General features: G+C 42.6%; 1 long non-coding RNA gene across 1 annotated transcript; it reads right to left on the reverse strand.

The window, feature by feature from the left end:
- Nucleotides 1-3715: 3715 nt before the first annotated feature.
- LOC131188243 (uncharacterized) lies at nucleotides 3716-14659 on the reverse strand. Its single transcript, XR_009152745.1, has 3 exons — nucleotides 14380-14659; nucleotides 13498-13620; nucleotides 3716-5953 (listed from the first exon to the last, which is right to left on the reverse strand). It is a non-coding gene; the product is annotated as an uncharacterized LOC131188243 (long non-coding RNA).
- Nucleotides 14660-14860: the final 201 nt, after the last annotated feature.

Here is a 14860-nt window from a genome sequence, read left to right on the forward strand (position 1 = left end):
TTGCAAACCAGTAGCGAAGGTAAGTGAATACCACCCTTGGGAGGGAGCAAGGGGCGAGTGCGGGATGTGAGGAAGGGTCAAGGAAGGTGTGTGTGAAATACCGTGCAGGTTGGGGAGGGAGTGCAGAGTGCTGCATGGGTCAGGGAGTGGCCAGCACAGTGCCAGTGCAGTGGGGCCGGGGGAACGTGCCCTGAGTCTTCTCCAGTGACTTGCAACTTTCCCTGTTGGCTTCCCCAATGATTTTGTGGGAAAGAAGGCAGGGAAGTTTGCAAATGGTGATTGGGTGATTATGAGGTGCTTTGCAACCTGCTGTAAATACAAACGTGTTGACACACACCCAGATCATTATGACTACAGGGGAAGCTGGAATGGCTGAAACTCCAAGGACTGGTCTGCCATAACCACCACTCCCTCAGTGCCATCAGACTTTGAAGGGTCACTGAATGAACGGTCTTAAGTCGAGGACTATCTGTACTTTGTCCTTGGTAGAGTGGCGGAGGGCAATATTTCAATTTTTTTTTATCTATTGTGTTTTCTGTTGCACTTCTTTTCAACATGACGAAGCCGGGCTCCCCAAATCATAATAAACTCTCGTGACTGGCAGTTCCTCCTGAGGCAAATCAGACTGCCTCACGAGTAGCCAGGATCGCTGGAGATGGCTGAAGAGAAGATTGGGCAACGAAACATGAGATTCACTCCCACCCCTGGCTATCTCGTAAGGGGAAGGCAGTGCTGCTCCATCACTGAGAGTTCCTATTATTTATTTATTTAAAAAAAAAATAAATTTGAAAGCAACTTATTTTGAGAATCTGTTGGAAGGATTAACCGGCAACGAAAACATCTCATGTAAAAAGAGCAAGAGGGAATCGTTTGCAGCTGTAGAAGACTACGGGTAGTTCTCGACTTAATGACAATTGAGCCCAGAATGGATACTGCTAAGTGAGAACTTTGTTAAGTGAATAAATCGGCACCGTTTTATGATTTTCCTTGCCATATTTGTTAAGTGGATCGCTGCAGATGTTAAATTAGTAACACGGTTGTTAAGTGAATCTGGCTTCCCCATTGATTTTGCTTGTCAGAACAGGTGGATCACGTGCCCGCCCCGGGACACTGCAACCGTCATAAATATGAACCACTTGTTAAGTATTCAAATGTAAATCACGTGACCATGGGGATGCTCTTAAATTTTGGACTTGGCTGGAGTCGTAAGTCAAGGACTACCTGTATATTGTACTTATTTTTGAAGACTTTTTTTAGATTTTTTTTTTACTTCTTAGCTTTTTATATAATCTTCATATTTATTTTTTAAAAAATTATTGTAACCCACCCTTGTTATGCTGTTCTTTGACCATAATAAAGGTTTGATTTATTGATCGGCCAAAGTAAGAAGCAAAAATTCTAAAATAACAAACATAATGTCCCAAAGGTGCTTTTTCAGGAGGCAACTGGACTTTCTTGTTTTTTCTTTGAGGATGTTTCACTTCTCATCCAAGAAGCTTCTTCAACTCTGACTGGATGGTGGGGAAAGGAAGGATTTATATTCCTTGCAGACAGCTGGTCATTTGCATCCATTTAGAGGGTCATTGAAGCACTTGGAGGTTTATCTGTGTCCTCAGGGTCACCTGAGTGGTGCTAATGGTTCCTGTATTTCTGCCAATTTTTTCCCCCCTCTGGAAATCCATTCCTACTTCCACACCATTCCAAGGGTGTTCATCCAAATTGTACAGCTAAAAGGCTGTAGAAATTCTCAGTCATCCAGGTCATGGTTGTCCCAAAGGTGCTTTTTCAGGAGTCAACTAGAGTTTCTTTTTTTTTTCTTTGAAGACATTTCACTTCTCATTTAAGAAGCTTCTTCAGCTCTGACAGGAAACTGGGGAATGGAAGGATTTATACTCCTTGCAGACACATCCCTCTACTTGGATGTGATCTTTTGTGTTGAAATGGAACCCCTCACTTCAACAGGCCATATCACTCTCAATAAATTAATCTTGCAAATACAGATAGTCCTTAATTTACAACCATTTCTTTAGCAACCTCTGGAAGTTACGACAGCATTGAAAAAATGACTTACAATAGGTTCTTGCATTTATGACCACTGCAACATCCCCACAGTTACGTGATCAGAATTTGGGCATTTCTCAATTGGCAGGTATGTGTGATATTTGCAGCATCCCGGCCCAGGGATCATATGATCAACATTTTTTACTTTCCTGGCCGGCTTCGATATGCAAAGTCAATGGGGGAAGTCAGATTTACTTAACAACTGTGCGATTCACTTAACAACAGCGGTGATTTGCTTAACGATGTGGCAAAAAAGGTCATCAAATTAGGCAGAACTGCCTTGGTCAACCAATGGAAATGTTGATCCCACTTGTTGTAAAACAAGGACTACCTGAAATAGCATAGAGAACATTATTTCTTCAGCAAGCAGGAAAAGAACGGTGGTGTCTCGATCTCTAGATCCAGACCTCAGATTTTCCCAAGGTCACCTGCGAAAATAAACAGCCCTTCCATCCATCAATTTCTAATCCTCGTGTGCTGCTGTTTCAACGTAGACTTCAAAATGCTGACATGGCATGTTCACTCTGCATTGGCCTTCCCTGCAAGCAATTTGGGTCCCTGGTTGGATGCAGTTCCTCCCCGCCCCGCCCCGCCATTTCCTTCCTGTCAAATCGAGGCCTGAGCCTGAACCTCAAAAGCTTTCCTTTTCTCTCCTCTCTGAGGAATCTTAATATTCTGCAAATCCACAGTAGATGCTGAGCTCCCTGGAATGGATTGTGCAGTGTGTGTGCGACTCTTGTTTTTTGGCAGTGTCTAACTTGCGAGGCCCTTGGTGGCTTCACCCTCGTTAAGTAACAGAATGTAATTACAGGGAAGTTATTTGGATGAGCGATTCATGGTTTCCAGCTGCATGGCTGCTGGGGCCGGGGCCCTCCCACAAAGGCCGCTGAATTAGGTGCCCTGTGTTGAAAGGCAGCGTTTCATCCTCAGCCCCTCTTGCTTTCCCTCTTAAAGCATCTGCAGTGCACTGCTGTGCCCACTAAGCAAGACTGCCACCCTCAGGTATGGTGGATGACCTTGACCTCTGCTTGGCAGAGCCCCTCGTGGAAAGTCTTTGGTAGAGAATTGGATGCACTGGAAGCCCCCCCCCAAAAAAAAATCCCGATGAGCACAAAAGAACATGGATCTTGGGCTCGACAAAGGCCTTGCTGTTATTATTCATGCAGGTAGTGGTGTCTGCTTGCCTCTCCTTTTATAAATACGTTTTCTGCCCAGGGTGACCTCAATTTCCATTCAATTCTCTCCAGGATATGTATTTTTTTTTTCCTGTTCAGGAAGAGATGAAAAAAAAAACCCTTTGCTTCATGAATGGAGAAAGATTGTACAGGGCTTCTACACTGGGACTTGCATACCAGTGGTGGGTTGCCCCCAGTTCAGACTGGTTCTATAGAACCGGTAATAAAACCGGCGGGAGGCTACACCCACTGACCCAAATGTCATCAAAACTTTTCTGCGCATGTGCAGAAGAGCGCGGGCACGATGCAAACCGGTAGTAAAGTTAAGTAGAACCCACCCCTGGTTTGCACCCCCATTGCAGAAAACAAGCCATGTCACGCTACTTGTGGATTGGAATCTCCAGTGAGACTGGAGGGAGGTGTTAAAAGGAGCCAAAGCTTAGAGTCCTTGCATTGTAGGAAGCGGTACAGGCCTGGCCTCCCCAGAATCTCTGAAGCCTTTATCTCGGGGGGGTGGGTGTCAAACATGATTTCAGTGAGGGCTGCATCAGGATGGCGTTTGATTTCACGGGGGAGGGGGGCGCAATGAGGTGGATGTGGCCAGGGTGGGCGTGGCCAACTTGACGTCACTCATGTTGGGGGCGCCTGTGGCGGCCCAAGTGCTCCTCCAGTGAAAATGGGCTCCTGAGCTCAGTTTTTGGCTTTGATGGCCTCCAGTTCTTGCTGGCAGAAGACTGCAGGAGGTCGTCGCAGCCAAAAACGGAGCCAGGGAGGGCTGCGCCAGCTCTCCTGAGCTCTGTTTTCACTGGCAGAGGCACCACGGGCCAGTCCTTTGCTGCTGGCGGGGCCAGATCTGAACTGTTCTCAGGGGAAGGCAGAGAGTCTGGTGAGATTCTTGTAACACAGGTGGCTAACAATAAAGCTTCCGCTTGAGACTATACACTTGTGGTTCAGAATGCTTGTCCCTGACATAACTAAACTTCAATCCCAAATCTAACATTGCTTTTTGGATGTCTGTCCGGTTCTCCTTCCCTTCTCTTTCCCTTCCAAAGTAAGTTGGGCCTATTTCAAGCAGTGTGAAGCCCCTTCAAATATCCTCTTTTTAGTCTTCATTAACATATTTGTGTTATATTCTGATTCAGGATGGGAAATATTACTCAATTAGACCCAACAGTTCAAAACTATGTGGCTGTTGCAGTTACAGAAGTGGGGGAAACCCCCATCAAAGTTTATCCAGTGCGCATACCCCCCCCCACACACACACAAGGACTGTATCCTGTCCCACCAGCTCTCTAGAGAAAAGTAGCATGTTTTTCTTTTTTGAGACCGTTATTTCATAGCTGTTGAGGAAGCTAATTCTTAAGAATAATCTATTTCTCCAGAAAAAGGAAGGCACTGGAGATCCATTTCTCTAGAAAAAGGAAGACGCTTGGTAACTTAGCCAAAACTGTCTGTGCTGCAAGAACTTTCTCCTCCGTCCAACAGCTTGCAAAAATATTTTGATGACAATACACTCCTGTTCTTCTTTTAGGTAAAAAAAGCAACAAACAGGTATTGAACAGGCTTGGTAAGAGTCCGTCTGAAAATGTGCTCAGTTCAGAATAGATTGCCAGCTAAGTATGAATCAGAACTATGAGTCTGCTGTGAAAAAGGCAAATGCTATTTTAGGCTGCATCAACAAATAAGTATCAAATACTGGAAAGTAATACATTTAATATATTACACATAGGTCGGATACAGACTTCAGAAAGGATTCAATTCTTGTCATTGCTTTTCAAGAAGCAGTTGGGGAAAATAAAACAGGGTCAGAAGAGGAGATGACTAGTGGGATTGGAACTCGGGGCTTCAGAGATTGTGAAGAAAATGAGTATGTTTAGATGTCAAACGCAAGACTGATCAGGAATATGGTTAACATTCTTCAAGCGCTTGAAAATGTCCTAGAGAAGCATGCTGGGGCCTGTTTGTCTTCAGAGTATAGGCGGTCCTCAACTTACGACCACAATTGAGCCCAAAATTGCCATTGCTAAGCAAGATAGTCATTAAGTGAATTTTGCTCCATTTTACGATCTTTCTTGCTACAGTTGTTAAGTGAACCACTGCAGTTGTTAGTAACAAATTCCTTGTGTGTCCAATCACACTTGGCCAATAAAAATTCTATTTGATTCGATTCGATTCTAAAATGGTTAAGAATGAATCTGGCTTCTTCATTGACTTTGCTTGTCGGAAGATTGCTAAAGGCACTGCAATCCTCAAAAAACACCTGCCAGTTGCCAAAATGTCTGAATTTTGATCACACGACCATGAGGATGCTGCAATGGACATGTGAAAAGCAGCCATGAATCACATTTTTCAGTACTTTTGTAACTTGAATAGTCACTATAACCTTTGTGAGTTAAGGACGATCTGTACAGGGTATGGAACAATATACTAAGTTATACTAAATTCCAGGAAGGCAGGTCCTGGTTAAAGGAAGGGAAAACTTTCTAATAAAAATGGGCAGTAGGACAGTGGGTGTGGTTACAGAAACACATAACCTACAACATTTGGTAGATGTGTTTAAGCAACACCTTGGGGAAAGGATTATAGGATGGTGGAGTCTCTTTCAACCTCCCGCTTCGTGGAAATGGAATTTTAGCGCCACCTCCTGGGGGAATATGAATATTACCAACAGCATTGAAATCATCCATCAGACCAGATTGATCCGTCTGCAGCAGATCCTGGTAAAATAGAGGTCAGTGTTTAAGTGTTTTACTCAAGTGACCTTGACAACAACATATATCTTATACTTTGCCATATATCTTACTTCCCATTCTGTTTAAAATTAACAAACCCGTCTCTATTGGGGAGGGGGGGAAATAAGTGATTGCAAATATGGTCATAGAAATAGCAACAAGTGGGCGGCACTTGAATTAACAACCAGCTCACCCAGCATCGAAAATGTGAGTGCGCGCAGCCTTTTGCGCATGCGCGCAGCTTAAAAAACATGGCTAAATAGGATGGCATAGCGCCTCTTCAGCCAAAGAGGTTGTAAAAAAATGCTTTTAAAAGTAAAAAAAAAATGATTGCGCGCCACAGCTGTTCTACTTACCGCATGCCTCCTTTTGCCATGCACTGGACGTGCGCACCTCACATTTGGTGCGTGGTACGCACTATACATGGGCATGCAGAGCACATGTGTAGCCAGCAAACAGATAGTACACCAGTTCAGATTTCACCTCTGCGTAAGTGATTTCCTATCTAACAAGACATTTTGTCACAGATTATCCCAGATTAGACACTGACCTGGAAACTGCTAAGTAGAATTCACCAGGTTTGGTACTATTCGAGTTTTTAAAAAATCTGCTTTTTTCACACTTTTGAACTCTGATAAAGCAGTAGAAGCAGGATAGGATGAATATTGACGCTTTTAAATTCTGGTGTTGGAGGAGGCTGTTGAGACTATCATGGACAACCAAGAAAATTAACTCATGGATCAATTCAACAAATCAACCTGGAGTTTTCACTGACCAGGATCAAATTATCCTACTTTTGATAAGTGAATACCCATAATCTCTGAAGAAGTCCATAATGCTGGGAAAGGTAGAAGAAAAGAGAAGACGAGGATAACTAGCATAATTCAGGTACAGTGGTGATGTGAGCACTGTGGGAAGACCTGAAGGACCAGGTTACAGACAGTTCATCATGAAGAAAATTTAGGTGGTTGCCAAGAGGTGAAGCAACTTATCAGCATATAATCGTCACCTATACCTGGCACTGCTGTGTTATATGGTTCACTACACATAACTGAGTTATGATGAGGTTGGTGATTCAGCACACTGTGGGGATCCCAACACTGTAAAGGTATATGGTGTGAACCAGGCCATCACGTATTAAGCTGTGGTTCTTTGGGCAAAGGGTGTTATGTGAATACAGAAAAATATGCAACATTACTTGGGTTTGCCAGGTGTGTCCATTCATTCATGATGTCAACATCTCCCACTAAGAGTAGTGAAGGTTGGTGTGAGGGCTGAAACTGCCAGCTAGATGAGAGTCTCACAGTATTCGAATATCTCAGGGGCTGCCACAAAGAAGAGGGGGTCAATCTATTCTCCAAAGCACCCGAAGGTATAACAAGAAGCAACAGATGGAAACTAAGCAAGGAGAGAACCAACCTAGAACTGAGGAGGAATTTCCTGACAATGAGAACAATTAATCAGTGGAACAATTAACCCAGAAGTTGTGGGTGCTCCAGCGCTGGAGGTTTTCAAGACAAAATTAGACAACCATTTGTCTGAAATGGATGGTATACAGCAGGGGTGTCAAACTCCATTTCATTGAGGGCCACATCAGGGCTGTGGTTGACCTCGGGGGGAGGGGCAGGCAGGCATGGCCATGGCCATCTTGACACACCACCAAACTGCTGGAATGTTTCCTCTTTGCATTGGGTAGACTGGGTCAAAGCTACGCTGGCCTGATCTTTCCTCTTCCCATTGGGTAGACCAGGATGGCCCCGCTGGCCAGATCCGACCATATCATGGGCCGAATCCAGCCTGCGGGCCTTGAGTTTGACACCCCTGGTATACAGGGTTTCCTGCCTGAGCAGAGGGTTGGATTAGAAGACCTCCAAGTTATTCTGTTAGGAGAGTCTTTGAACAGATCAGACAGCTACCAAAAGCACTGCAACCACTCTCAACACCCCGGACTAACCACCCAGGCAGTAAAATCTTTTATTTTAATTACCATAGGAGCAGGAAAAGAAAGAATTCAAAGCTCGGAGCGGGCATAAGCAGCGGTGAAATGCTCCCGGTTCGGACCAGATCACCTGATCCGGTAGCAATGGCAGTGGGTTTGGAGAACCGGCAGCAAAAATCCCTGCCCCACCCCCCGCCACAGTTGAGTCACACACGATCATCAGGTGTTTTTTTTACTTTTAAAAGCATTTTTTCTTCTGCTGAAAAAATGCTTTTAAAAGTAAAAAAAAAGCCTCTCATGATCGTGCGGCTCAGCTATATTGTCAGAACACTTTTTTTTTTTAGTAAAAAAGTTTTATTTCCATTTTCCAACAAACTATTTAATATACAGTCTCTTATTCAACATTAGTCATTAACTTTCATTTGTTACTTATTCGGACCTGCCCAGCTACCACTTCCTTCCTTAACAAACCTTTCCTCCTCCCTTCTCTTTCTTCTACTTTCTTCATCCTTCCTCTCCTTCACTTTTCTACATCCTCTCCTCTTTCCCTACTCTTCTCTTCCACCCTTTCTAACCCTCTCTCTTTCACCTTTCTTCTTCCTCTCCTTTCCCCTTTTCTACCTCTCTCTTTCCTACCTATTTTCTTCCTTCACTCTCTCCTCTCCTTTCCATTCCTTCTGAAATGGCAGATGAGCAGCCCCGATTTCATTTCAAATTATTTCTATTTCTTAATTACATATCTTCAATCATTCCTTTACATTGATCCTTCATCTCCCCCCCTCCCCCTTCCCTCCCTCCCCTCCCACCCCCCGAGACTTCCCAGAACAAAGTACAGGGTATAAGATTAACAATCATAAATTAAAATACAACGTAAGTCATAATCCATAGTCACTCCTCTAAGACCTTAACTCCCCTTCCAGAAACAAAAAAGTACATTCTTCTTCCAGTCCATTATATATCAGTCCATTCCACTCCTAAAATCTTCAGAATCTTCCAATTAAATTAGTATTTCCAGTTCATCAATAAAATACATAGTTTTTAATATCCAATCTTCATCAATTAACACCAAATATATATCAATCCATTCCACTCCTGAAGTCTTCAGAATCTTATAGTTTTTAATATCCAATCTTCATCGATCAATCCATTCCACTCCTGAAGTCTTCAGAATCTTATAGTTTTTAATATCCAATCTTCATCGATCAAGACCAAGACGATATTCCATCTTCCAGTATTCATCAGAAATTCTTTTATAATATACCTTTCTTCCTTAAACAGTCTCCCAAATATAATTCATATTTCCAGCTTAAATTCTTAAATTTTTATCCAATCTCCAAAAATAAACAATATTCTATCTTCTCATATCTTTAATATCACTTACATAAATCAAATAACATTGCTAATATTAATATTTCTTCAATTTACCTTACATCTGTCAAATAAAATTATAATTTATATCCAAAATATATCAATTATAACAATTAAATTCTATTTAACCAAACACCAACATTACATCCATAAATTTTTCTATCTGTCCTCCAAAAGTTAAACAATATTCCATCTTCCCATTCCTTTATACCTCACATATATCAAATAGTAACACCTTATACCCAAAATAAGTCAGTTGTAAAAATTAAACCCTATATATATATTTTTTTTAAAAAAATACCATCAAAATCACATCTTAAGCATTCTCCTTCCCCTTGTCTTCTATCTTACACATTTTCCACCATCTGCTCACCAATCAGCTTAACATCTAACAATAAAGAATTTCCAATCTTTAATATATTGGTGTAAAAATCTCTTGTTTAAAAACTTATTAAGAAAAGATAAGCCTCCAAAAGTTCCTATAAAAAAAAATATTCCATATTTGAAGTGAAGTTTCCAAGATTTTAGTAATTAGTTCTGTTTGCTTAAGAGCCATTCTTAAACTGTAAAATCTACCAAAAAGAGAAAAAAAAATTCAATAAACTTTTCTTCTTAAACATTGTAATAATAATAATAATAATAATAATAATAATAATAATAATAATAATAATAATAATAATAATAATAATAATTTAATTTGTATACCGCCCTTCTCCCGGAGGACTCAGGGTGGTGAACAGGCAGATAAAATAAAAACGATACATTTCAATAAAAACAATATTTAAAAAACTTATTCCAATAGCCTAAATTTAAAATACAATACGAAATATAAAATAAACCCCAATAAAATCCATATTTAAAACCCTATTAAGCCAGTCCTGCTCGAAAGAATAGATATGTTTTAAGCTCGCGGCGAAAGGTCCGGAGGTCTGGAAGTTGTCGAAGTCCTGGGGGAAGCTCATTCCAGAGGGTAGGTGCCCCCACAGAGAAGGCTCTCCCCCTGGGGTCGCCAGCCTGCACTGTCTGGCTGACGGCACCCTGAGGAGGCCCTCTATGAGAGCGCAGTCGGTGGGAGGCATGTGGTAACAGAAGGCGGTCCCAAGATAACCCGGTCCTATGCCATGGGCGCTTTAAAGGTGGTAACCAAAACCTTGAAGTGCACTCGGAAAACCACAGGTAGCCAGTGCAGCCTGCAGGATCGGTGTTATATGGGAGCCACGAGTGGCTCCCTCTATCACCCGCTGCTGCATTCTGAACTAACTGAAGTCTCCGGGTGCACCTCAAGGGGAGCCCCATGTAGAGAGCGTTACAGTAGTCCAGGCGAGAAGTGACGAGGGCATGAGTGACCGTGCATAAGGCATCCCGGTCTAGAAAGGGGCGCAACTGGCGGACCAGGCGAACCTGGTAAAAAGCTCTCCTGGAGACGGTCGCCAAATGATCTTCAAAGGACAACCGTCCATCCAGGAGAACCCCCAAATTGCGCACCCTCTCAATTGGGGCCAATGATTCACCCCCAACAGTCAGGATGCCGGCATCCACAGCCACTCAGTCTTGGAGGGATTGAGCTTGAGCCTGTTTCTCCCCATCCAGATAAAGAAAAAGGTAAAAAGAAAAAAAATCATTAACAATTCTTATTCATTCCATTTAAAAAGTAGCTTGTTATGTTCTTCTCTGTCCTTTTATAGTTTCACTTTCCTTTGTATATTGCAAACGCCATTTTAAATCCACTCAAGTTGAAAGTTAGTTCAAAGGAAAGCTATTTAAGAGCTGAAGTTAAGATTTATTACTTGCAAATTCTTGCTAGTCCTCCTACTTTGTTCTGTCTGTGTTGAGTTCTCTCTTGGCACAGAGATGGTCGCGGTTTCTCGTTCTGTATAAACAGAAGCACCCTGGGCACGGAGCTTCGTCAGGCTAAAGGGGAGCTCTCACCCTTCGATCCCCTGGTTAAATTCCAGGGGCTCCCGGGGAGCTCTACCCAAACCTGACCACTCTTCCCTCCCCCTTCTCCCGGGGGAGAGAATTCCAAATCGTTTGACAGCCCATTTACACTGTCAGGGACGGTTTGACGAAACCCAGGGCAGACGATCCCAAAGGAACATCCACGAAGCCTGCGTTGCCAGCGGAAGTCTCCATTGTCAGAACCCTTTAAAAGCTTTTTTTCCTCTGGCGATCCCAGCTGAGTTACCTGATCATCAGAACCCTTTAAAAGCATGTTTTCTACAAGCTCTTCAGCCGAAGAGGTTGTAGAAAAAATGCTTTTAAAAGTAAAAAAAAAAAAGTTGGCCACGCCCACCCAGTCACATTAACCCCCCCTCCACCAAGCCACGCCCACAGAACAGGTAATAACAAATTTTACATTTCACCCCTGAGGTGAAGTTCCTAGATTCTCTGGGTTTTGCAATTCCAGTACATCTCTGCCGTAAACACATCTTAGCTAAACCACGTCCTTGAATCTCCTGCTGCAGAGTTCACAAGTACATGTTTACATTCCTTGAGAGAGATTGATTGCCACACTCAGTGAAACTCTTAACAGGTTACAGGACTTATATTGCACACATCCAAGCCCTTGGGATCTGACACGATCCGAGTTTGGCATTATTCATTTCCCTTTCATTGAACTTCCCATTCTTTCACCTCAGAGAAATATCCCAAGTGAGTGAAAATATTTCCTCCTTCAGGACAAAAGGACTTCGTCCCTGACAAAAAAAAAATGCTACAATGAATGGAATAGGACTCGCTAGGCAAGGGGTGGATTTTGTTGATTTCTAATCCCCTGATGGGGCTTCTATTTTTATCTTATCCTCTGCTATTTGCTTGTAAAGATCTACCATTCTCTTTTAACTAAGTGGCCTCCATATTCAGAGTGGAAAACAAAAAGCAAGTGGTGTTTTTTTTTAAAGAAAAAACAACAATAATGGTTGGCACCTGCATACAATTCAAGTCTGAATCTGCTGAAAAGTGTATTTATTTACTTAATAAATGAATAAATAAAATTATATAAAATAAAATAAAATAATGAATAAAATAAATAAATACGGCCGCCCAACGCGCACAGGGTGACTCAGGATGTGTACAGCACTAAATATTTACAAAATTAGAACCCCATAAACTCCAACCCCTTGAGACTGTGACAAATACAATCATATAAGCCACTTGATTGGCTCCAAATCAACCTGGGTCTGCAGGCCTGAGGACAGAACCATGTTTTTAGGGCTTTCAAAAAGCCATGTCCATGAAGTGAATGGGGGATGAACTGGATTTGAGATGTTCTTCATGACTTTGAATCAGCTAATTCAACTTTTAAGATTTGTTAGAAGCAGCATATACAGGTAGCCTTCAGCTTACAACCACACCTGGGACTAGAATTTCTGTTGCTAAGCAAGGCGTGAGCTGCACCTGATTTTACAACCTCTTTTGCCAAGTTAAGAAAATCACTGTTAAGTAAATAAGGCCATAGAGATGCTGTAACTGTTGTGTGAAAAACAGTCACAAGTCACTTTTTTCAGTGCTATTGTAACTTTGAAAGGTCACTAAACAAGTGGTGGTAAGTCAAGGCCCGTCTATATATCCTCCAAATCTGAAGACTGCATTTTTCTACCTTGACTTTCAAATTCATCTAGGTCAGTAGACAATATTTCTTGTGGCAGCAACTTTCACATTTATCCAATGCAGAAAGCAGTGGATAAAGAGTGCCATTACCACATTTTTGGTGCATTTTTTTTTCTCTGACCAGAAAATGGAAGCATGAAGATTTTACTTCTGAGAACTGTAAAAAGGAGAGTAAATATCCTTTAAGGATTATCTTGCACATTTCTCTATGATTAAAAGAACACAGAAGAATCCAACGCAATGACTTCTACAAGTCTGTCACAGAGAATTTAATATCACAGTTTCAGTCTCACAGTAAAACTATTTCCCTCAAACACTTCCATGTGTGAAACAGAACTTTGTCCTAGATTTTGAAAAAGTCCAATTGGAAGGAGGAAATTTCCCCAAGGCAGAGTCATGCAGGGGTGCAACAGGCACTCGGCAAGAAAAGTTAGTTCTCTCAGCTAGAATAGTGTTGAAGAGGAAATGCAAGGCACTTTTTTTTCCAGAGGCCCAACGATGACATTTGCCAGAAGACTGGAAAGTTTCATATACTGCCTTGTCCTACCAAATCAATGCCACGATAACAAATCTTGCAAGTTAACAGAAAAGCAGAATATTGCTCAATGATTACCTGCAATGAGATGTCCCAAAGGTGTTTTTCGAGTTCCTTGTTAACAAGGAAGTCCAGTTGCCTCTTGAGAAAGCACCGTGGGGACAACTATGATCTGGATGACTGAAAATCTTCATCAACATTCTGCAATGAGATGATAATTTGCATTTCAATACGCTGAAGATCCTTGAGTCAAGCATCTAGGTAACTGAGGCTGGGTTCAACCAACACTTATTCGTGACTGGTATCTTAAATTACTCTATTTCCAGAATTTGTGCCACACGCTTAACTACATTTCCAGAATTTGCACACAGGCTTAACTACAGAGGCTGCAGGAAGCCTCAATGGTGGGTTTAAATGCGGTTTGGTTGTGACCCCTGAACACACTGCCTCTGTGCATAGTCCTGCTTGATGTGGCTTCTTGAAGGACATGTCTCTTTACATATAACAGCCTGGATGTAAATAGTGGGTTTAACTAAACCATGATGATACCAAGTCTCAGGGGTAGAGATAACCTCTGTCTGAACTCACTGTTTACAAACTGCAATGCTTAGATCCCACTGAGCTAAAACGTGGCTGCTTGTGAGCATTTGAAGTCAGACAGTTGCGGTTATTTTCTAAACCAGTGTTTTTGTTCTCCTTCAGACATCACAGAAGTAGCAGAAGGTACCTTGCAAGTCATCGAGTCCAACCCCCTGCCCAAGCAGGAGAGCCTACATCTGGCCTCTACCTAGAATCGAACTCACAACCTCCTGATTGGGAGGTAAGGGCTCCACCTCTAGGCCAGGCTTTCTTCTTCTTCTCCCGCCCCGCCCCCCCAAATCAGGGCCGTTTCCCATTCATTTTTAAAAAAATTATGGAGTGCCCCCAAAAAACTTTCATTTATATGGGCTCAAGATTTACCAGATTAATAATTAAAATGGATCCATTCGCTGCTGCTTCTCACCCTTATAGGATGGGGAGCTATTTTTTTCGAGGTAAGCTGGTTAATTGTTTTGATTTCATGGACCCCTGAGATGGTCGTGGGTCCTGGAGAAGCCCCCACACCCAAAAGTCCTGGGGGACCCCCTCCCACAAGGGTCCTGGGGGGACATTTTGAGAAACACTCTATTAACCACCGCTTTGCAAGCCACAGAACAGAGTCTCTGAAGAGGGTCGTGAGTCTTGGAGAAGCCCCCACACCCAAAAGTCCTGGGGGACCCCCTCCCACAAGGGTCCTGGGGGGACATTTTGAGAAACACTCTATAAACCACCGCTTTGCAAGCCACAGAACAGAGTCTCTGAAGAGGGTCGTGAGTCTTGGAGAAGCCCCCACACCCAAAAGTCCTGGGGGACCCCCTCCCACAAGGGTCCTGGGGGGACATTTTGAGAAACACTCTATAAA

The sequence above is a fragment of the Ahaetulla prasina genome, chromosome 1 (genome assembly GCF_028640845.1).
Source record: "Ahaetulla prasina isolate Xishuangbanna chromosome 1, ASM2864084v1, whole genome shotgun sequence".
Lineage (NCBI taxonomy): Eukaryota > Metazoa > Chordata > Lepidosauria > Squamata > Colubridae > Ahaetulla > Ahaetulla prasina.